Here is a 23,435-nt window from a genome sequence, read left to right as displayed (position 1 = left end):
GAGGGTTTTAAGCCGCCTGGATGTCTCTTTGCAACTCCAACCTGTTGGGGGTGTGGGGGCAAACCACGCAGGAGGGCCAACGATCAGCCCCTCCCCCCATTCCCATCTCCTCACCCCCCATTTAAACCTTCACCGCGCTGAAAGGAGTTTATTTAGAAAACTTTCCCCCACAAGCCCTGGGAACAATGGCGATCCTCCGGCTTCGTCTTGTTGCTTCTCCCCCAAGCCCTCAACAATGCGCGCTTTGATGCGCTCCCGAGCTCACTCAGTAGGAGATTAGAGGGTGATGGATGGCATTCTTCGTGGCCAAGGGTGAAAAGAGCCGAGCGGAACGAGCCAGAAGCGCCGGCTTCAGGCTCTCCCGCGAGCCAATGCATCCCCGTCCTCTGGGGCTTTACCCCGGTGCGGCCGTTCTTTTTTTGTTTTGGTCTGTGTGTGTCTTATTTTTTAAAACCTCGAGGGGAACCTCAGGGCACTTGGCTGGTTTCGCTTCCCTAAATTCGGCTTCATTTTAAGTGGGCAGAACACGGTAACTCTGGACCGCTCGAAACTGGCCCAGGAGAGCCGCGCAGTCTCAGCTGCCCCTTAATACTCGACTCCCTTTCCTTCTCCCAAACTCAACAAATACGTTTGTTTCCTCGGGGAGGGGGAGGGGGAGGGAGAGGGAGAGACCTATATGGAGAGATGACTAGGAAAAAAAGACATTGCCAATAGCTGGACGCAAGCGCCATTGACTCTCCTCCCAAGCCATGAGATGGGCTTAATTCCTTTACTCAAAAGTAAATTCAGCCTCGACCGAGGAGACTCATTTCCAAGCGGGCACAGAAATAGAACGGGAGGCTGGGGAGAAAAGCGGCCCTGAAGGAGGAATTCCGCAGCCTTTCCGCGAGATTTTGGGCAAGCGGGAGACTCCTCTCCCCTCCTCCGCCTCTCTTCCCTCCCCCCCCCCTTCTCCTAAATTGTTGCGAGATTTCTGCCGCGGCGCGAAGGGTTAATGATGCCATCAACGGCTCGGGCGCCGCGGAGGGGAGAGAGAGCGAGGGAGAGGGGGGGGGGAATCGCTCAGCGAGATCTAAACAAAAACGCTACATAATCGTTGAAATTGACATATTTGTAAGCTGCAGTCAGGGGCTTCTTGGCGCAGGCTTGTTTTTGTTGATTTGGTGTTTAGATGATCCCAGGTTTGCGGGAGTTGAGGGAGGGGTGGAGGCAGCCGGGAGGGGGGCACTTCCTGCCGCCCCTCCCTCCTTTCTAATGAGCTCATTTCCATATTTGCGCCTCCTGCAGCTGTGAGACAGAGAAGAGAGGGGGGGATCTTCGCAGGGACTTTGCGGCGTTCCGATACGTCCTTGCGCTTCCCTCCGTCTCCCCGGTGACGGCGGCGGCTCCAGGGAGAAGTAAGCGATCCATTGATCGCTCCGCTGGCGCTCAAAGGGGCGGGAGGGGGGGGGGACTATGTTGATCTTGGCATCTCGCGAGCTGCTGGGGATTGGGAGGAGGAGAAGCCATCGCTCGGTTGACACAAGGAAAATCTGCCTCTTTGCTTGACAGCGTTTCCCAGCGCGCTCTTTTCGCCTGCTTTTGCGCTCCCCCCCCCCCCCGCCGCTTCCCGATTCCTTCTTCCCAAAGTGCGGATCGAAAGAGACAAATCAGCCCCTTTCTTCCTCCCCCATAGAAAACAATAGCACTCTCGGCATCCTCTTGAGAGGAGGGGGGAGGCGTCCCCCGAGAAGCGCAACTCCTCGGCTCCCCGGGAAGTGTTTAAGGATCCGCGCGTTTCAGAGGCGAGGAGTTTTGGGGGGCAAAGGGCCGTTTTGTTAACGTGATGAAATATCATTAGTGTTTCTAGTGCCCGAAGAAAGTTGTCATAACAACCCTGAAAAAAGAGCCGCGGGGAAGCGCTTCTCTGCCGACTTATTTGGGTGAGACTGACTCACTGACGTCACTGGGGCTTCGTTCCCCGGAAGGACCAGGCTGCAGGTGCCGAGGGTGAAGGTTGCGCACCTGCTTCACGCATTTAGATGGGAATCCACGGACTGTAAAGGGGTTTAAGTGAAATCCACAGACTATTTATGGGAACCGCCCTCAGCCTTCGGGGAAGGCGGCATAAAAATATAACAAACAAACAGATAAATAAAAGGACAGGCGCCGCACCGCCGAAATTCCGAGCGTCGGAATGGGCCGGGCTTCTACAGCGTAACGGAGGAACCCGAGTTAAATCTAATATGCTCAGTTTAACTTGGGCGCCGACTGGATTTCCATTGTGGATCCCACGATGAAGTGGAGGCGCCTTCTTTCCTCCCCCTTCCCCTCGCCTCCCCCCTCTGTTCACACTATGCTGGAGTGGTGGGTGGGGTGGGACATGCCTACTAGTTGAAAAATTAGTGCGGGATATGTAAGTGGAAAAGACCCCACCCCCCAATATACTTGAATTCAGTCGCCGTGCTTAGAGTTTAGACACTTCGCGGGGGGGGGGGGTTGTGTGGATCTGGCTAGTTTCATTGGTGCTTCCTTTAAAAAAAACATTTTTTTAAGGCCATCCGAGCTGCAGACTTTGGGTCAGCGACTTCCTTGGAAGACCCTGGGATCAAGGGGGGGCGGGGGGGGAAAGCCAGAAACAGGGAAGGGACGCTCTAGACAGGTCCTCATCCTGAGAGGCGCCCAGAAAACGGCTTGCTTTGCCTGACTCCTGAAAACGAAAAACAGCGGACGCTACAGCCTGTTTCTCACGGCCAGCGGCTTCGGGAGCAAGCCTGGAGTGTTTGCTTTCCAGCTGATCTCGGCCCCGATCCTCCCACGGCCTCTTCTCAGCCGACCACCTCCGGGCGCCCTGTCCCAGCGGAGCGCAGCGCCGCCCTAGAGGCGCTCCGGCGTAGCCGACTGGGCTCCCCTGCGAGAGGAGGAGCGTGCGGGTGGCGGGGCGTCGTCTCCTGTGCCGCCGGGCTATCCGGGGTGCTCCCGCCGGGAGTGGGGTCCTACTTGGCAGGAGCCTGGGGAAGGGGGAGGACGACACGGCCGCCTTCCGCCAGCGGCCCTCTCGGCAACAGGATTGCCTTGGTGGCATCAAAGGGCAGGAGCGCGGGGGACTCTTTGGAGCGGCGCTGGGGAGGCTTAAGCGGCTTTTTCGCCGGGTGATTTGTCGCGCGGCCAGGGGCTCGGCTGGCAAACACGCCGCAGGTGCAAGTTCTAACCGCCCCATCCGGACTTTTAATGTCGATTACTCTGCAACTTGTTTGATCGCTCCTTTGAACCCCTCTGACAATTGCCTGTGACGAAACGCCAGGCTGGTTCCCCCCTCCCCCCTCCCTTTCTTTTCTCCCCTCCTTTGAGTAAGGCCTTCAGGGTAATTCCACACGCCTTTGAAAGATCTCCACTATATTTTAAGAAGAAGAAGAAGAAGAAGAAGAAGAAGAAGAAGAAGAAGAAGAAGAAGAAGAAAGATTAGGCAAACGCACGCAGGCACGCACGCGCACCCCAAACTCAGTTTTGGAATTTCGGTCAGTCTGTCCTTTGGGGGGCACCTTTTCCAGCCTTGCCTTGGAGGCCTGTTGAAGCAGGGGGGAACCTCCCTTCCGTTCCCCTGAAGGCACTGCCGGCATAAGCCCCCTTCTCCCTGACTGCGGACACAGCCAAAAAAAGGCAGAACCCCACCCACACGGATTTCAGGGGATAATCGGGGTGGGGGTGGGGGGGGAGGCTGCGATCCTATGCATGATGACTAGAGGAGGACTGTCTTCTGAGTTCACCAGCATAGGATCGGGCTGCACGACTCTAAAACTCATCGCCTGGCCTGTTTGAGCCTCCCCACCGAACCCAAGCCCTCCTGGAGCCGCGACTGTAGACTGCTCCCTCTCCGGGTTAGTTAGCTAAGGAGGCCGAGGCCTCCTCCAGCAACTGCATCGCCTCGACTCGGGGAGGACATTCGCGCGATCCACAAGGCAAAACGGGCATGTTTCGATTTCCCCGCAGAGCTTGCAGGGCGCAGGACCTGGGTGGGTCACGTTCGGGTGGGCCGCGCCACTCTCTGCAGTCCTTTTGAGGTAGGCGCTAGAAAGGCCCGCGAGAGGCAAGAGGGGAAGGGGGGGGGGCATCGTCCAAACCAGGCACCGCCTCCTGCCCCCCTCCGGGGCGTGTGGAAACGGGCAGGTAATGCTCGGACCGGCGCCTGCTAATCAAGGGCCCTTGATCCCCTTCGCCCTTATGCGCGGCGTGGCGCTCAGCGGAAGGCCACGCAGTCGGAGGCATTCGGGTTGCCCACGATTCGGTGTCGCTGTGACGGAACCTGAATCTGCAACCGGCTTAATCGAGTTAGGGATGGGACTGTGGAGTTGGTTGAACTGCGACCGCACAGAAGACATCGCCGTCTGTGCAGGCGGGACTGGAGTCTGTTCCGTTCCCCGGCCGGGCAGCCACTCGGATGCCACCTCCCGCTCGCAGACTTTCCGCCGAACCTGCTGCCTCTGACGCGGATATAGTTTTCAGACGTCTTCTGCTTCTCATCCGCAATCTGCGACCCACACGCAGATGATCTCATGACCTGGGTTTAAGTCGTTTCCTTATATACGGATCCAAGCCTCCCTTGTAACTCTTTTATGAATCGGGGTATGCCAATTTGTCCCTTCCGGCTTTCATACTCCATGGGCGTGAGTCCCACTGCAGAAGCCAACCCATGGGCCCTGAAACGGGGCAGGCTAGAGGCCTTGAGTCCCATGGGGTGACTCCTTGAAGCCAGTGTGCCTGGGAGGCCGGGCCGGATCACGAACATTCAGGCGAATCCAGCGAGTTGGCGAAAGTAAAATGCAAACAAAGTGGTGACCCGAAGTCTGAGCCTCAGCGGGTATACTCGGAAGTAAGCCCCACTGATTTCATGGGGGCTTATTCCCAAGTATCCGTGAGGTCCCAGGTGAGACTGAGATGCTTTGAAAGTTTCCAGGGTGAGGTTACCTTGAGACCAAAGAATATGGACCGGCTGGAAGGACCTGCCTGTTTCTCAGACCGCAACTATCGAATAATACTCCAAAAACCCACAGAAGCCCCCCCCATGCCCCCATTCCCTTCCCCCTCCTCCCTTTATTGCTCCTCACACCCGAACATGTTGCTTGATCCGGCTCCTCCCCTCCCCCCCCAATAACCACTGAACTCTTCGCCCCTTGGAAACTCCCACAAGGGCCGCTTTGTTTCCATCCAAAATAAACTCGGGCGAATCATTCCCTCCCTATCAAACCCAGGATTTGAATTAAAGGCCCGTTGGGGGCACTTGAGGCTACAAAGGGTTTGCCCATAAATAAATGCCACGTTTGCCTATTGCAAAAAAAACTTTTATCTCTTCGCTTCTTCTGGCTGGCCCCGGAGGGGGGGGGGAAGCCGGGGGCGGGGAGAGGGACCCTCGTTTATTATCCAGCTGTAGGCAGAAGCGGCCCCCTCTTGGCTGTCGAGGGGCGGCCCCCTCTCCCTTCCCCTCCCCTCCCTCCGCCCCCCTCTCCCTCCCCTCTTGGGTCAACAGCAACTTTCTTTGTTCGCCGCCGGAGCGGCTCCCCAATTTTAAACCTCACTTGGCCGTCCCACGTTTGCTTGTTAATGACGCGGTTCCCATCTGGCTCGCCCTACTTTCCAAAAGATATAAATCTTCGACTCTCTCTCTCTCTCTCTCTCTCTCTCTCTCCTCGTGGTTTTTATCCCCCTCCAAGAGTTTAATTCCTCCCCCTCCCACCCATTATCATTTAAGTGCCACCGTAGCCAGAAGACAAACATGCTCTCAAGACCTCCAGTTCTGCTGGAGAGGAACAAAATCCTGGCCCAATAAAGCCACAGGTGCCCCTGGCAGGTCTGTCCGTTTCACCTCCGGCGGCAGAGCGGCGACTCGCGGGGGGCAGAGCCGAAAGGAAAGGAGATGCCCCGCTGAGGCGGCTGCGGCCGGGCTGAAGTTCCCCCTCGGCCATGTCGCCGGCCCTCTGCGTCGCTCCGGTTCATGGGGAAGAGAAAGGCCCTTGCCAGACCGTCCGCGGGAGAGGTGGCCCAAGGGCGCTTCGGCTCTCAGCATTCGATGCCCTGAAAAACCTGCTTCGTCTCGAAGCTGTTGCTGGAGACGTTAGGAAAAGAAGCCCAAAACGGATGGCAAAGTGATCCTGAACTTTTTTTTTTGGTTTTTTTACGGGGGTGCACCTTTCTCTCCGCCCCGATCCTGGCACTTTTCTCAAGCGCTTGCAAACGGGCCGTTTTTTTGGGGGGGGGGGAGGCAGAGGGAGAAGAGGCAGAGGGCAGCTGGGCTCCCCCAAGGACCCGCGCATCCTGTGCGCCCAGCCAGGGGCGAATAAGGAGGCAAGAGAGGAACTGAAGCCGCCCAGCAACCCCCGGTGGAAGCCGAACGACGGGGACGGGAAGGGACACCCGGCCTCGAGCGCAGTCCCACGTCGAAATTCTTTCCCGGCCTGAAATCGGGCTCCTAATTCAACCCTGGCGCTTCCCGTAGTGGACGGCTGGGGAGGGGAAGGGAGGGGGGGGGTCAGATTTCAGCTGCAGGTTTTCGGGAATCTGCCGCGATGCCCCTTCCTCTCCCCGTGTGAGCACTCCCTCGAATCAGTCAGGATCCGCACGTATTAAAACGTATTATTTCCACTCTGATTGACGGAAGGGTGAGAGAGAATCCCTCCCCCCCTCCCCTGAAAGACCAGCCAAGGAAAAGAAAGAAGCTCTTTTAAAATGCAAAAGAGAAGCCCGACGAGGCCTCCTCCCCCCTCCCCCTCCCCCTCCCCCTCCCCCTCCCGGCTTCCTCCTGGATACAATCTGATATAAATAATTAAGAAAAACTCGCTTCTAATTGTGCGACCGCGCGAAGGGGAAAGTAGCCCCGGAACGGAGGTTAATTGAGAGCAGGGCGGAATTAAGCCCATTTCCGAAGGGAAGGTGCCTCTTCGCCACGGCGCCGAAGAAGCGATTAGGAAATGATCGGGGCAAACTTGGGAGTTAACACAGAATTCTTGGGTCTGCCAGCAGCCGTAGAAAAGAGCCAGAACGCAGACTACCTTAAAGACCGACGCAACCTGTGGCAGGTGATGAGCTTTTTGAACCAGGGAGCCGTAGCTCTGGAAAGCACCTCCCCTGCCCCAGATTTTGTTGACCTAGAAGGTTCTACAGACTTCTTTAGTGAGGAGATCTGGAAAATGGACCATTTGACTGGCTATGAAGAGATAAGGAAGGATCTATTTTTGTTCCCCGCGAGAGGGGCAAGAAAGCGACACAAAACTTTCCCCCTTGTTCCAATCCCTAAAATGTGCCGGGGAGCTGGCAATAAAATATGTCACTGCCCTTCCAAAATCTATTGAAGGCCATTGTTTAAGATTGCACCACGTGTGGCTGAAGGGGCTAAGAAGAGAGCCGGGATGGCATCTGTTGCGCTTTCCTTTCTGCTCTAAAGAAGAATTCTGTGTGGCTCCAAAGCCTGCACATTCCGACGCTCAAGGAAGGGTCTCCATCCCGCCGAAGTTCAGTTGTTGCCTGGCGAGACGTGTACATTCATCTCCGATGCAAAAACAGATTGTAAAACCAGAGTAGGCTATCTGAAGATAAACCAGAGTTTGTAAAACAGGTGTCGAACGTGACTTGGCACAGAACCAGGGGACTTCGGGGCGATGGAATTCTTTCCTGTCTCCTTCACACTCCCCCCCCTCCCAATCCGTCCTTAGTGCAAGAAAAGAGTACTGAAACCCAAGCCTTGATTCCCCAAATGTCTAATGCCAGGCGGTTCCCCAGTGGAGAGGCAAAGGCGCTCTGCACATGCTCCCGCACACTCTTTTCTGTTCCTCTTCCCACGTTTCTCTTCCCAAACAAAGAAGCCTCGGTTCAGATGTCGCCCCCCCCCCCTCCTCCTGCCTGTTTCAAGTCCGGCGAAATGCCCCGGGCGCCTATAAGAATCGCCTTTCCAGTTTGTAGCAGCGCTAACCTCCCCCCCCCCCCAGTCCAGCCCCGCTTTTAAAGACAACTCTTTATTTCACAAAACGCCCTCGGAGTTGCTCCGAACAAATTGCGGAGGTCTCCAACTTTCAGGAGGGTGCGCTTTTAATCACCGATCATTAAAATAGTTATGTTAAATATACTCAATTACATGCATGATTTCCCCCACCCCACCCCCGACGGGCCTTTCTATTCTCCCAGCTGCTCCCGTAGGCCTCCGCTATAGACACTGGCTGGGCGGGGGGCGGCGGGGGGCGGCGGGGGGGGGGGTTGCTCGATTATAGCGACTCCCTGCATTGCCGGGGATTTGAACAGCCGGGAGAGGGCTTTCGGTGTGGTCCGCCGGACCTGAAAGGGCCTTTGACTATTTGCTTTGAGGCCAGGGGAGGGAGGGAGGGGGGGGGAGCATGCCAAGGGCTCTGGGCCTTCCCGGTGTTTATCTAGCGAGGCGTCCTGTCTGTAGGTGTGTCCAGGGGCGGGGGACCTCACGCCTCGACCTGCAGCCCGAGGAGAAGCCCAAAGGTCGGACGATTTGCCCAGGCCAAGGATTTCACCCTGGCTGGCCCATGAAGGTGGGGGGGGGGCTTGAGCCCATAGAGGAATGGCCGAGGGCCACGGGGCTCTCGCGCTGGCCTCCCCTGTTCCAGAGGTGCACGCGAGAGTATTTCGAGATTTTGCCCCAGTAAGAAGGATGCGGCCCCATAGATATAAAGAGGATGCGGGCGGGGAAATTGTGCGGGGGGGGGGAAGAACCCCGGGAAAACGGGGGGGGGGGACTCTGCACGTGCATCCTCGGAATCACGGGTCATCTCTCGTGTGTGTGCCACCACAGAGAGGGGGAAAGGGGCAGGGAGAGAAAGGGGGCGCCTAGCCCTGACTCTTGGACGCGCCCTTCCATCAGACGTCCTGTCAGAACAGGCATAGCTCTCACGGCATCCCTCGGCCTGGGTACACGGAGGGTCCCTCTGACCGGGCCCGCGAACCTGAGTGCGCAGAGGCGGTTTTCGGCGGACAGAGATACCCTCTCTAACCAACCTTTCTCCTGTCTGGCCGCAGCCCCGGTCTAGATTTATGGTCTCCCAGAGGCAAATCTCATTGGTTGCAAGACAATCCACTTCTAGGGATGCCCATCCTCGTTTAGGGGGTTTAGGGTCTCCAGTCTGGACACTGAGCCCCAGGCCTACAGGGGCCTGTCCTGTACCCCTACCCGACCATGTCCGGCTTCATCTGGACACCCTAAAGCAGCCCTCCAGATGTCCATGGACTACAAATCCCATGAGCCATGTGCTTAACGCAATGACCCACCGTCCCTTTCCCTTTCCCCTTCCCTTTCAAACCCACAAAACGACACACACAAACGCAAAAAGTGGGTGGCCTTCTCTGATCGCCTCTGAGACTGTTACAGCCGGAGCATTTGGACTTGGGGAGGGGGGTGGGGCGCACAGACACCTGTTGTGGCTCCGGCGCGGGTTTCAGGCAGCATCAGCTGCGGTCCTGAGCAGCTTTACCTGTTAACCCCAAAGGAGCTGAAGAAGCCTATTTCGGCTCTGGATGTAAAAGGACGCCATCGCGGAAACCAGTCGAGAAGCATGGTGTCTGTCGGGAGCAGGAAAACCAGAGGAGAGGGACTCCCCCCCCCCCCCCGGGCCGCCCTGTTCCGCTCTCCTGCTTCCGCACGGGGCGACTCCGGAAAGCAGAGGGCGCAAATCCGAAGCGAAAGCAGCAGAACCGATGGTGGGCAGAAGGGCTCTTTCCCTGGACGGGGGACGGGGGCCTTTTTCTTTTGGGACCTCGAAGCGGCTGAAGAGCCTGGCGAGGGGGGAGGTTTCCTGGGCCCTCCAGAGATGTCCCACGCGAGAGGAGCAGGAGGCAGCCGCAATCCTACTCCCTCCCCCCCCTCCCAAATACAGCGCAGAAAGATCCCAGGCCATGAAAGCCTCGGGAAATCATGTGGGATCCACCAGCTTTGCGGCTCGGATTTGTGTGTGTGTGTGTGTGTGAAAAGAAAACTAAAAAAAAAAAAAAAGAGAGAGACTTTATTTACAGTTTCTGTGGAACCAAAGCACTTGGTAACCGGTTTTTAGCCAGTCCATCCGAACGGCATTTACTTCCCAGTAAACCTCTTTAGCGGAGCGAGAAGCGGCCCCCGATCACGCGGAGGCGGCCCGCGTGGCTTTTGAGAGCCAGATTCTAGGCGCCCGTCCCCGGGAGCTTCTCCCTTTCCTGCCGGGGGATCCCAAAGAGGACCGCGCCCTTCTCAACCCATTCACTTCAATGGATTCTGCAGAGGGGCACTCTGACGCGGCTAGGCCCATCGGGTCGGCCCTCATTGGCATGGGGAGGGGAGACCCCCAAGGCACTCCTGCAGGGCTTTTTTGCTGAAGCAGTGAAATTGGGGCGGGGGGGAGCTGTCGTGAGACACCTCTTCAGGTACAGCTAGTAGGGGCCCAATGGGATATTCTCCCGGGTCAACAGGTCTACCAGGGGTAGTCAAACTGCGGCCCTCCAGATGTCCATGGACTACAATTCCCAGGAGCCCCTTCCGGCAGGTGCTCATGGGAATTATAGTCCATGGGCAGTTTGACTACCCCTGAATTAGGAGATGCTTTTTTTTTTTTTTTTTTGGCAGCGATTGAGTTGATTCTCACCTCGTTTCTGGAGCGAGAGGGCCATCTGACGCTAACAAGTGACTCAGTCGGAGCAGGGGAATGCCTCCCCGCAGTCCCTGTGAGGGATGCTCCAGCGCCGGCTGGCGACTGTGGGGATGCTCAGCCAGGCCCCCGCCCTGCGCTCTTCACCGGTCCATTCCTCACGGGCAGTCAATATGCGGAGCGCCGAGCTGTAAAGGCGTGTAGAATCGGGTTTGATAGTCCGCCCTTCTCCCCGGGACTCAAGGCGGATTACACGGAGCAGGAAACACCCCCCCCCCACACACACACCCAAGCTACACGTAGCCGCATAGACCGGCCACTCTCAACCTTTTCATGGCCATGGCTCTTCTGCGGCTCCAAAAAGGCCTCAGCTAAGAAGCGAACGCTAGCAGGGGCTCATGGGAATTGTAGTCCGTGGACATCTGGAGGGCCGCATTTGGACTACCCCTGCCTTATCTTACGTATACACGCGAGACCAATGTCTAGACCCATCCGGCCAAGGGCCGCGGGTGCGTTCCTTTCCCTTGCTTTGAAGACATTAATTCCAGCACACACGGATTACGGAACGGATTACGCGATATTCTTTTTCTTTCCCCTGAGGAAGGTCAACATTTCTAGCAATTCACGACGGGATAAGTGGCAAAAAAGGGTGTTTCATCGGTCCAGTGACCAGCCGCCCCCCAAACCGCCCTGAGCCTCAGACGAGGGTGCTATAGAAACAAACAAACATTCAAACAAACAACTCCCCTTATCACGTTTTTCAGTCTCTGTGTCCCCCCACCTTCCTTCAAATGTGCCAGGTCGCCTTGTAGCCGAGCAGGGCAGCGGGCAGCCTGCCCAAAGGCAGTGGTGAGAAGTGCGCCCCCCCTCCAAGGTTTTGTCCAAGGAACTTGGGGGACCATTTGGTGCAGCGCTTTCTTCTTGCCCGCTCAAAAAAGCCCCCGTGAAGAACTCAGTTGGCGCCTGACTTGTTGGGGCTTCCAAGGCAGGAGGCCCGGCGGTCTTTCCCCATCTAGGATCGGGACACCAGCTCGGATCCTAGAGACTATGACGCAGTCCCGGGATGGGAATCTCTTCCGGGCTGTCGCTCGAGGCCGATCCACAGACTCGGGGGATCCGGTGGCGCTCCAGTTTCAAGGGCGAGTCCTTCCGCTCAAGCGGGTTGCGAATCGCCAACAGCGTCCCGAACGAGCCAGCTCGCCCCCCTCCCTCCCTCCCTCCCTCCCAGCGGAACCTCCCCTCCCGAGGCCGCTGGGAGGACCGGGCCACGGTGGCCTTGGGCTGTCCTGCGGGGCTGGGCTGCCGGACAGGCCCAGTCGACTGCGCGCGATTCCCAAGAGCCGGATGGGCGTGAGGTTAAGGAGCAGCCAAGGCAGCAGCCGGGAAGGAGAGAAGGGGGGGGGGTGTTGGAGGGAGTTCAAGGGGGCACTGAAACCTGGGCAGGCTTGGTCAGTCGCTGCCCGGCAGAGCCAGGGAGGCAAGTTCACACGACGATCGAGTGACGGAGAGAACAAGAGGCCCATTTTAATCCGGTGACTCTCCCCCCCCCCCTTCTCTCCTCCCCCGCTCCGAGGTGGAGATCAGAGCCCGTCTCTCCCGGGCCCGCCATTGTGTCCCCCCTGCTTGAAATGACAGCGCCTGCGAGAAAAGTCCCTGGATGGGATTTCACCTCTCTGGCGGGACACATGTCCCCATTGTCATTTTTACAGCTCCGGCGAATACTCTGCATTAAAGAAGGGCCTAAACTCGGCCTCAGGGAATGCCTCTTCCCCTTTTCGGTGTGTGTGTGTGATTGTGTGTGGGTGCGTGCGCGCGCGCGAGCAGAGCTTCAAGGTTGGCGCGATGCAGGACTGTCAGTCCCGGGAGAGAGACCGGGAGTGGCATCCAGGCGGCGGCTGGAGACGCAGTGGCGTTTGAGCGCGCTCCCCCGGGCCCCCGCCCCTCCCTGAGCGCATCCCCCTCCCCGGGCAGTTCCCAGTTCGAAGCCGGCGGTGGGCCACGCGTTGCTCACAGCGGTTCCTGAGGAGTCACTTGCCCACTCCGGCCTGGTTCGCAGCGCCACGTGTGGAATGTCCCGCGTCCCGGAGCGGAGGGCTTCGCGAGGCACGCTCGGCGCTCGGGGTTGGCCTCTGCGCCAGAGCAAGCAGGTTCGGATTTTGGCGAGTCCCCCCGGAAAAGAGCGGGCGCCAATCTCCAGGCGTCTGGCCAGTGTAGTGCAGCCCGCGGGACCAGCATCTTGGGGACTGGGGTGGGATCCCCACGGGTGCCGTGGAAGCTGGCTGGGCGACCATGGGCCGGTCACAATCGCTCGGCCTACCCTACTCCACAGGGCTGTTGTGAGGGTAAAGTGGAGGAGAGGAAAACAATGTCAGCCGCTTCCACCTTCTTTCCGGGGGCCACCACGGCTAAGGGAGGAGATCAGGCCAGCAGCTGAGTCAAGGAGATGAACCAATCGTTATCCTTCCCAGGAAGGTCATCCGCCAATCAGCCCCGGCCAGTTGCCTTCTTCAGCCAATGAGGCGCGCGGGTTCCCCGGCCCCTTGCCTGCCTGCGGTTCATAAATTTCTCATCGAACACGGGTGCCTTTAAATATTCAGGTAACAACCACCAGGTGCCCGCTGAACAGCGCCCATTAACTATGAATTAAGGCGGCTCCTGTTCTGCCCGCGGCTGGGATCTCGGTTTCAGAGGCAGCAACCTTACACCCGGCCCGAAGCCTCGCCTCGCCTGGCCTCGCCTGGCCTCGCCCTCGACCGCGGCAGGGCTCTTGCGCGAAGCTTTGCGCGGGATCCAAAGGCGCGCCCCCTGCGCATCCTGCGAGCTCCACCGAGGCTTCTTGCCCTGAGGACGTTGGGCTGGGCGTCCCGAAGACCACCTCAGTCCGGATCTGGTTTTCCACCCTCAGCGTCTGGCCCGCGAGTCTAAACCCGGATGCTTCACTTGTGGATCGGATCACTCCCCATCCCCGAAGCTCAGGAGAAAGAAATGAAGACACTTTTTTCTGTAGTGAAATCGACTCCAGAGGCGAGGATGGGATTCCCGGCCCCGGTTAAGGGGGTCCGCCCATTTCTTCTTGAGGTGCTCCCCCCACCCCCTTGCGGGAAACAAAACCCACCTTAAAAGTATTTGAGTTTTGTCAAAGAAGGGATCCGAGAAGGGTTTTAATTTCCTGGCAAGTCACTCATGACCTAACCCCCTTCACTCCTCTCCTGCTTTGATAGGCAGGTATTCAACCGAGGTAGCTCCCCTCCCCACCAGCCTTCAGCAGAGCGGGCACAGCTGAGAAGCTATGCTTATATTGCCGCTCATCCCCCCTCCCACTCAGGGTGCGGGGCAGGGCGGGGCTTTGCCAGTCTTCCCCAAAACAGCCAGTAATTCGGGATTCCCCCCCCACACACACACACACATATACACTTCATTTCCAGTGTGGATCCAAAGCGGCTTCCAACCTTCATTTTATCTTCACAACAACCTTGCAAGGTGGGTTAGGCTGAGCAGGGGAAGGTGACCAGGGCAGCGTGGGATTGGACTAGATCAGGGGTAGTCAACCTGTGGTCCTCCAGATGTTCATGGACTACAGTTCCCATGAGCCCCTGCCAGCGCTGCCCCTGCCAGCCCATGAACATCTGGAGGACCACAGGTTGACTACCCCTGGACTAGATGACCCAGGAGTTCCCTTCCAACTCTGTTATTCTATGAATCTATGATTCTATGATCCCCTTCTTTCTTGGATCCTACTCCTACTCCAGACACCCCAAAGGTCCAAGGAACAGCTTAGAAGCGGGTGGGGCCTGCCCTCTTCATCAGTTCGGGCTTCCGAGCCCCCTTTCTCCCCTGCAAGCAACTTATGGGCAGAATCTCCGAAGGGGCTTGAGCTCCCGGTGGATGAAAGAGCCCGATCCTAAACACGCTTCCCTGGAAGGGAAGGGGCGGGACGGGGGCCTCTCGCTCTCTCCCCGGGCAGATTCTCCCTTCCAGACGGCCCGTTCCCAATCGTCGGGATGCCACATCGCGTTACGGCTCCCCTCGGAAGCCCCGTTAGGATCCGTGACAGCTGAGTTGTCCCCATCGATTATGTGCCACCGCGCGTCACGCGCGCCCCCTCCGAAGGCCTCGGAGCGCCAGCCCGGGCGGGGAGGCTGGCCCGGAGCAGCTCCCGGACTTCCCGAAGGCTCTCGGAGGTGATCGATCTGAACTTAATTCGCAGTGACACCCCAGGGTCGGGCGCCAACGGGCCCAGCGCCAGGCAGCGCCGGCCCTCCCCCGCCTCCCCGCCTCCCCCGACCACCGCCTCGAAGGGAAAGAGGCCCGGGGTGCCAGGAGCCCCAACGGCATCCGGAGCGCCCGAGGAACAGGGAGTCCTGGGGTCCCTTGGGGCCCCGCCCACCGACCGGCCAGAAAGGCGCAGCTGCCTGGCTGAAGTCAGGGGGCGACCAGCTCCCTCCCCAGCACCTTTCCTTAGGTCCACTTCCGGCTCTGTCTGTGGCAGTCCGCGGTTGGAAAGATTTGTGTGGCAAGGAATCCCACCGGTAGGACCTTGGGCCTCCAGTCCATCATTCTCACTGAGATTCAAGGCACTGAGATTCAAGAACTGGAATGTGACTCAAAGGCCATCTAGTCCACCCCCTGCACAATGCAGGACATCCACAAGGACTCCCTCTCCTACTCTGAGTGTCCCCTCCTCTATGCCCAGGGGAAGGCAAAACCTGTCTAGGATCCCTGGGCCATTCTGTCCTGGAGGAAAACTCCTTCCTGACCCAGAAGTGGAGGGTCATAGGCAATCTCCTCCTGGGTCTATCACCCTACTGGGCCTCCCTCTTGCCATCTGCCTAGCAAAACCACCAGAACCACGCAGGGCACTTCCCATGCTCCCCTGAGCTGACTGGCCCAGGCCAGCCAGGATTCATTCGTTCGTTCGTTCGTTCATTCATTCATTCATTCATTCATTCATTCATTCATTCATTCATTCATTCATTCATTCATTCATTCATTCATTCATTCATTCATTCATTCACATTTATATACTGTCCTCCCGGAAGGCTCAGGGTAGTTTACATGGAACTGAGAACTATACAAGAAACCATACATATAAATAACTATAACTATTACCTATTACTAACTGATAATAACAGGGTAACAATACAACAATAAACAGTAATAATACAAACAGGTCCAGGAATAGAATGTCTTAATGGATTTTGGGGGAGGGGAGGGGAATAGGGAGGGGGCAGGGGCCCTGCAGATGTTGTTGATTGTGACTGGTCTCAACTCAATGCCTTGTGGAAGAGCACCCTTTTGCAGGCACTACGGAACTGTTTTAGCACCATCAGGGCCCTGATCTCCTCCAGGAGCTCATTCCACCAGTTGGGGGCCAGGACGGAGCATTCTCTGGCCCTGGTTGAGGCCAGGCGGGCTTCTTTAGGGCCAGTGATCATCAGCCAATTGGTGGCGGTGGAGCGTAGAGCTCTTTGGGGGGCATAAAGTCATCTGACTGAGACTTGCTTAGAATCTCTGGCCTAAAGGAGGCGAGACTGGCCTTGAACAGGTCCAACACTTCTGGAGGGCCAGTAAGACAGCTGAGCTCTTCCCACAGGCCTATGGGTTGGCCCAGATAGACCATCAAGAGGGACTGGCCTCACCACAGTAAAAGAGGGAAGATTTGCCCTCTAAAGATCTGGAACCTATTTCCCACCCCCATCCCCCCACTCAAATTAGTTGGGGTTACTGGACATTTTAAAATGTTTTACTGTTTATATTGTTTTTATTGGGTGCTTGATTGTTTTAGACCAAAGGGTAGTCAAACTGCAGCCCTCCAGATGTCCATGGACTACAATTCCCATGAGCCCCTGCCTGGCAGGTGTAATGGAAGATGCACGAAGTCTCCCATCCCAGGACTCAGCAGGGCTCCCTGCACTTCAGAGATTGGATCCAGCAGAGTCGTCTGAAGCTCAGTCCTTCCTGTGGCAGGGTAAGGAGGGCCCTAGTGAGGAAGCGTGCCTGCCCACCCTGGCAGGGGCTCATGGGAATTGTAGTCCATGGACATCTGGAGGGCCGCAGTTTGACTACCCCAGAGCAGGCTACAAAAATAAAGTTTAGCATTTTCATCATCGGTGTTTTGCAGCTGATGAAGTGAGATCTGCCCCCACTTTATGCTAGAATAAATCCCATTCGGTAGCCTGTCTGCTTTTGACTTCCACAGGATTTGCAGTGGAATTCTGCACAAAGGTGGGCTTCTGGTTTTGCTTTCCCCTCGAGTCACTGCCGACTTGGCGACCCCCTGGGGTTTGCCATCGGGACCTCGGGATCACTTGGTGGTGTCCCATCCTAACACGGGCCAGGGCCGACCCTGCTTCCTTTCCGAGATCTGACAAGATTGGGATAGCCTGGCCTATGCATGGGGGGGGGGCGAGATATGGCCTCCTCAGACAGTTGACTTCAGTGGAGTGAGAAGAGGGTCACTCTGTTTAGGATGGCCCTGCTGCTTCCCCGGAAGGGAGTTTAGGATCGCAGCCTTCCGGGCGGATTCGCCGTTTCACGTGCATCCATGTACAGGCCAATTCTGTGAGGAAGCCCAGAGACGTTCTCGGAGCCATGCCAGAAGACCCCTCCCGCGCGACTTTCCCTTTCCCAAGGCCTGCGCAGGAGAACTTCCAGGCAGATCCTAAATCCGCCCCCCTCCAAACACACCTCGTGCAAAGACTTGCATTGGTTCTTCCCAAGCAGTTTGCTTCCGCCGGGTGCATGTGTGTCGGGGGGTGTCTGAGTGAAGCCCCCAGTCAAAAAACAGCCCCCCCCCCGCACCATCCGAAGCAATTTCGAAGAGAATGATTTTAATTAAGGGTGATGAGAAGACCAGATCTGCTGAAAAGGGGGGGAGGCATTAATCCGCCTGCTGGAGCCCCCGTCTCCCCCACAGAAGGTCCCCTAGTGGGGGGCCTCCCCCCTTCTGTCGCCCCCCCCTCTCCCTGCCGCGGTTTCATTACTTGCTGTTAGCGCCAGGAAACAATGAAGGACGTCGAACTGGGGCGTTCATTGATTATTTGTCACCCTGCATTTGTCACTTCCAATAATTCCCCCTTCCCCCGCCCTGAAGTTTTACTTACGGGCACTTGAGTTTTCGGATTAGACCGGCTCCGGGCAGGGGAGGCAGGGGAGGGGTTGTTATCCGTTGGCCTTCTCACCTCCTGGGAAGAAAGGATGGGGGGGGGGAAGAGAAGGGGGAAGCACAGCCCCGTTGGAATCAATCCCCCCCCCCGAATCAATAGTCGTTTGGGGATTCCCAAAGAGAGTTTGGCCCTTCCAGGTTGTAAACCGGTGACTTCCACCAGCAGCTCGTCAATTTCAGCTCTTTCCCAAGACTTTGGCTAGTCAATTTCAGCCTTCTGCAGCCTCCCCTGCTATGCAGACGGCCAACTTGGTGTGTAGTGGTTAAGAACTCCGGCCTCTAATCCGGGGAGCCGGGCTTGATTCTGCATTGCTCCACATGCACGAGCTGGGTGACCTAGGGCTAGTCACAGTCCTGTCAGAGCTGTTTTCACAGAGCAGTTCTGTCAGAGCTCCCTCAGCCCCACCTACCTCATGGGGTGTCTGTTGTAGGGAGAGAAGGGAAGGTGATAGCAAGCCACTTTGGGTAAAAACCCACTAGTCTCCTTCAATGCATCCTCGGGGGGGGGGGGGGCTACCTGGTGCATCCCTCTTTCATTTTGAGGTACCTTGTTAGCTTATTTGCATTTCTAGGCTTCCCAGAAAGGCTTTACAGAATCAGTGATAAAAATGTGGAATTTGCTGCCAGAGGATTTTGTAAGGGCCACACAAGCAGAGGCAGCTTTAAGAGGGGGCAGGGCAGATTGATGGAGGGTAGTGGCTACTAACCCTGGTGATTAAAAGGAACCTCCACATTCAGAGGCAGCAAAGCTCTGAATCCCAGTGTCAGGAGGCAGAATCAGGGGAAGACAGTCTCTATGCCCTGTTGTTGGCTGTCCATGGGAACAGTAGATCCAAGTGGGTAGCCGTGTTGGTCCGAAGCAGCACAACAAAACAAAATCAGAGTCCAACAAACACCAACATAGATTTATTCAAGGCGTGAGCTTTCGAGTGCAAGCATTTTACCTTAGTCGGAGGAAGAGTGCTTGCACTCGAAAGCTCACACCTTGAATAAATCTGTGTTGGTCTTAAAGGTGCCCCTGGACTCTGATTTTGTTTTGTCATGGGGACAGTAGTTGGCCACTGTGTGAGGCAGGATGCTGGATAAGACAGGCTACTGGCCTGACCCAGCAGGGCTCTTCTGATGTTCTTAGGAAGGCCTCGGCCTCTCTGTGCTGTTGTTGGTCCTCCAGAGGAACTGGCTGGCTGCTGTGTGGGACAGAATGCTGGTTGAGATGGACCTCTGGTCTGATCCAGCTGGGCTCTTACATGCTTTGGGATGGAGAGGTTAACATTCCTGACAGGTGCTGGACCCCTCTTCCCAGCAGGAGACAGGGCTTGAGTGTCTAGCTTGGACCCAGGAAAGTCAGGTTCAAATCCCTCCCCTGCCATGGAAACATGCAGGGTGACCCTGGGCCAGTAATACCCTCTCAGCCCAACCTATCCCATAGGATAAAGGGTGAGTGTATATCAATGAAGTCAATAACATTTCTCGAATCTCTCTCTGGCACAAATCCGGTATCTGAAGGTGACTGTCTCCTCATTCCAAAGCCAAATGCTATCTTGATCTTGTGCTGCTTCATATTGTCCTCCTCCTCCTTATCCAATTCATACTTCCACGCATAAAGAATGGAACGATTCTTGGGCGTGATTTGGTTAAATCCGGTGTTTGAACGAAACCGACACAGTTAGAGAAGGGAAGGAAGGACATTTTAATTCCAGTAATGCAAAGCTGTGTGAACAAATTGTACACACACATGCGCTAGAATGCCCTGAATGCCTGTGCAATCTATGTACCATGTACAGTTGACTTTTCTTTGTTGAGCTATTTTCGTACTACGTTCGACACATACCCAGCTGACTGAAAGTCCTGTTTGTCCCCAGTTCTATTAGCAACATGAATAAGCGCTGGCTAATTCTTACAAACATATCCCAACAAGGCATACGTCCCTTCAGGGCAATGTGTACAGGGCTACTGAGAAGGATTGTTTTGACATCACTCTGGTTTGCGATCCAACAGGGCCTTCTTGTGCATGTCTGGAAGGAAAAACCCACTTTATTCATTCGGACGTATTTGCCATGAACTGAGCTTGCAGGTGTATCTTTGATCAACCTACAGCTGAGATTCTACCCACTCTTGCTAGGAGTAAGGCCCCAGTGAAGGGGTATTCTAGGGCAGGGGTAGTCAACCTGTGGTCCTCCAGATGTTCACGGACTACAATTCCCATAAGCCCCTGCCAGCAAACGCTGGCAGGGGCTCATGGGAATTGTAGTCCATGAACATCTGGAGGACCTCAGGTGGACTACCCCTGTTCTAGGGCATTTTCCTGAATGCACAGAATCAAGCCTGCACATTGGATTTAAACTGATGGCTGTTCCAGTCTACCTGGTGCCCAATTTTTTTTGAGTTGAGACGTTATTCACTTCCACGAGATTAAATTGGTTTTAAACCCAAATATCTGAACTCGGGTGTGGATTGGCAGTCCGTTCCACCAAGGCCAATAAGAGAGAATTCTAAGAATGGGTTTAACTTTGTTGTGGGGCTGGTTTGTCCCCTAGGAGAAACAAACAAAACACAAACCAAAGTTAAATCAAGACGAGTAGCCGGGCTAGTCTGTCTGCAGAAGCAACGAAAGAGCAGGAGTCCAGGAGCACCTAAAAAACAAACTCAAATTTATGGCAAGGTCGGAGTTTTTGTGAGACTGTGAAGTAGTGAGCTCCTCCCCTGCCACTCACTCACTCACTCACTCACTCACTCACGCACTCACTCACGCACTCACTCACGCACTCACTCACGCACGCACGCACTCACGCACTCACTCACGCACTCACTCACTCACTCACTCACCCACCCACCCACCCACCCATCCATCCATCCATCCATCCATCCATCCATCCATCCATCCATCCATCCATCCATCCATTCATATTTTTATACCGCCCTTCCCTACGCCTCTGGGAAGCTTACATAAAACATTTCAGGACATTTATGTAGCCTGCAAGGTGCCACTGGACTCCTGCTCTTTTCTACTGCTACAAACCAGAGTGATTCATATTTGACTATAAATACTGTTGGCCAATGAGCTCTACATTAGTAATCTGCACGGTCCCACAGGAATGCTGGAAATAAATATCCCCCTTTATCTCTGTATCTAGTATAAATCTCCATAAGGATCATTAAGGCCATGATGCTAAAAACCAAAGGTTCGTGTACTTTAAAGCCTCTTTGATTAAATGGGGGAGTGTAAAAGATGTGCCATTTCCCCCTACTAACATTTCTGCCAATCCCACCCTGTTAAGTAAAATCGATAGTTAAGCCAAGACCATGCGGTTTTATGACCATATGATGGTGACGTGTGATTATGTGAAAGAAGCCTGCTGGAAACTAGAGCTACTAAGTAGGGACAGGGGGAAATAAAACCCACTGGGCACGATCCAGTCCGAGGAAAGCATTTTAAAATGCCATTGATTTTTTTCCAAGGAAGAATTAAACATACCCTTAGCTCTCTTAGTGGGAGAAAGGAGGCTACGGTTTGGACCATGCCCATTGACACAACCACGGAGAGATTCAGGCTGTCTTTACCAGCGTAGACTACACATCCTATGATGCAGTGCCCGTTGAAATGGATAGGATCAGATGGTCTTCATCCAACACAGACCACATATTCCATGATACAGTACTCCCGCAAGGAAAAACCTGCATGAAAATATCTGGGGCCTTAACAATATCGAATGGATGGTAGGACACATGGACATGTCAATAGGCCCCTAGATTGTTTTAGTTGAACACTGAGCACCATGTTCCTTCTGTGGGTTTTGGTCATCCCTTGTTTGAGGCCCTTATGAGGCTCCTTCGGTGCTTATGAGGCTCTAGTTCTTATGAGGCTCCTACGGTGCTTTTTCCACTGTGGGCGGCTGGGGAGGGCCTGTGGCTCAGTGTTGGTGCAGAAGGTCCCCGGTTCAATCCCCCGCATCTCCAGCTAAAAGGACCAGGTCGAAGGTGATGTGGCAGACCTCAGACTGCGACCCTGAAGAGCCGCTGCCAGTCTGAGGAGACCATGGTGGCCTGGCTGGCCCACGGGTCTGATTTAATATAACGCAGCTTCAGGTGTTCTTGAGACAGGTGCCAAAATTTTACTGGGCGTGTTGTTTTCTTTTTGCAGGAGCCACTACTTATTTGGACTAAGACCAGAACCTTGGAGCTAGGAACTTGGGAACTCTTCAAAGGGCTTCTCCCTAACTGGCTTCTTGCGACCTTCCTTCCCCAGATGTAGGTTGTGGCAGAGCGGGCATCGTGACTATCAAATGAACAGGCTGGGAGGGGTGATGGGTCAGTCTATATATCAAGCAACACAGTGCATCCAACTCCCTGCTCTTATCACTGGGAAGGCAATCCCTTTGGCTCTCATAGATTGTATTTCTGTGGTCAGAACGTCAGACTACAAGCAAGGAGGCCCAGGTTCGAATCCCCACTCTGCTACGGAAGCCTGCTTGGTTGCCTTGGGCCAGCTGCACCCTCTCGTCCTTCCCTCCCTCACAGGGTGGTTGTTGTGATGATGCACTGGAGGAGAAGAGAATGACAGCAGCAACTCTGGGGAGAACAAAGTAAAAAAAAGAAGCACACGAATACCGAACTGTGGCACCTATGCGCCATCTTGCCATGCTCAAACTACGATGCCTGAACTCACACAACATTGACCTGGAATGGAGTTTCCCATAGCTCTGGGTGTGGGTAACACCAACCCATAGATAGAGTCGACTCTGTTGTATTTTTGAGCATTGAGGAAGGCCATAGAAGCCAAAATGCATGTGGCTTCATGCGGTTCATAGGCCATGCTCATCCACTAGGAATGCTTGTGAATTGTAACCCTCAGCTAGTCAGACCCCTCATGGTTTTGATATGTGCACACTATATAATAAATATTTCAGTTGCTATTTTATTTGACTTGTTGCAGCTTGACCCTCCTGACAAAACTGGCACCCCAATATTGCCCCTGACATCACTGCAGCTTCTCCAGGGCAGGCGTGTTTGTCAGATGGCTGGTGGTCTCAAATGAGTTGTGTAGGGCTAAGGATTCTTGACCGGGCCCTTTCCTTGCGTCCAGACAGCTGCTAATCAAGGGAGGTGATGTCACGATGGTCAGCCAATGGAAACACTTAGCGCAAAAATGCCAACTGAGAGAATATTGTTCAGCATGAAGACTAGTTGGCAGTACTGGTTGGACAATGACTGTGTCATAGAATCATAGAATCATAGAGTTGGAAGGGGCCATGCAGGCCATCTAGTCCAACCCCCTGCTCAACGCAGGATCAGCCCTAAGCATCCTAAAGCATCCAAGAAAAGTGTGTCTCCAACCTTTGCTTGAAGACTGCCAGTGAGGGGGAGCTCACCACCTCCTTAGGCAGCCTATTCCACTGCTGAACTACTCTGACTGTGAAAATGTTTTTCTGATATCTATCCTATATCGTTGTACTTGAAGTTTAAACCCATTACTGCGTGTCCTTTCCTCTGCAGCCAGCAGAAACAGCATCCTGCCCTCCTCCAAGTGACAACCTTTCAAATACTTAAAGAGGGCTATCATGTCCCCTCTCAACCTCCTTTTCTCCAGGCTGAACATTCCCAAGTCCCTCAACCTATCTTCATAGGGCTTGGTCCCTTGGCCCCAGATCATCCTCATCGCTCTCCTCTGT

General features: G+C 55.3%; 1 long non-coding RNA gene across 6 annotated transcripts in view; it reads left to right on the top strand.

Moving 5' to 3' along the window:
- The window catches only part of LOC143842954 (uncharacterized), a 461,327-nt gene extending 438,643 nt beyond the window's left edge, over positions 1 to 22,684 (top strand). For all 6 annotated transcript variants that reach the window (XR_013233404.1, XR_013233401.1, XR_013233402.1 and 3 more), the window contains one exon: positions 21,908 to 22,684. This is a non-coding gene — a long non-coding RNA (uncharacterized LOC143842954). The remainder of the gene's footprint in view (positions 1 to 21,907) is intronic.
- The last annotated feature ends 751 nt before the right edge of the window (positions 22,685 to 23,435 follow it).

Source organism: Paroedura picta, chromosome 8 (genome assembly GCF_049243985.1).
Source record: "Paroedura picta isolate Pp20150507F chromosome 8, Ppicta_v3.0, whole genome shotgun sequence".
Taxonomy (NCBI): Eukaryota; Metazoa; Chordata; class Lepidosauria; order Squamata; family Gekkonidae; genus Paroedura; species Paroedura picta.
The sequence above is the reverse complement of the archived record's forward strand: the minus strand, read 5'-3'. Positions and strand labels throughout refer to the sequence as shown.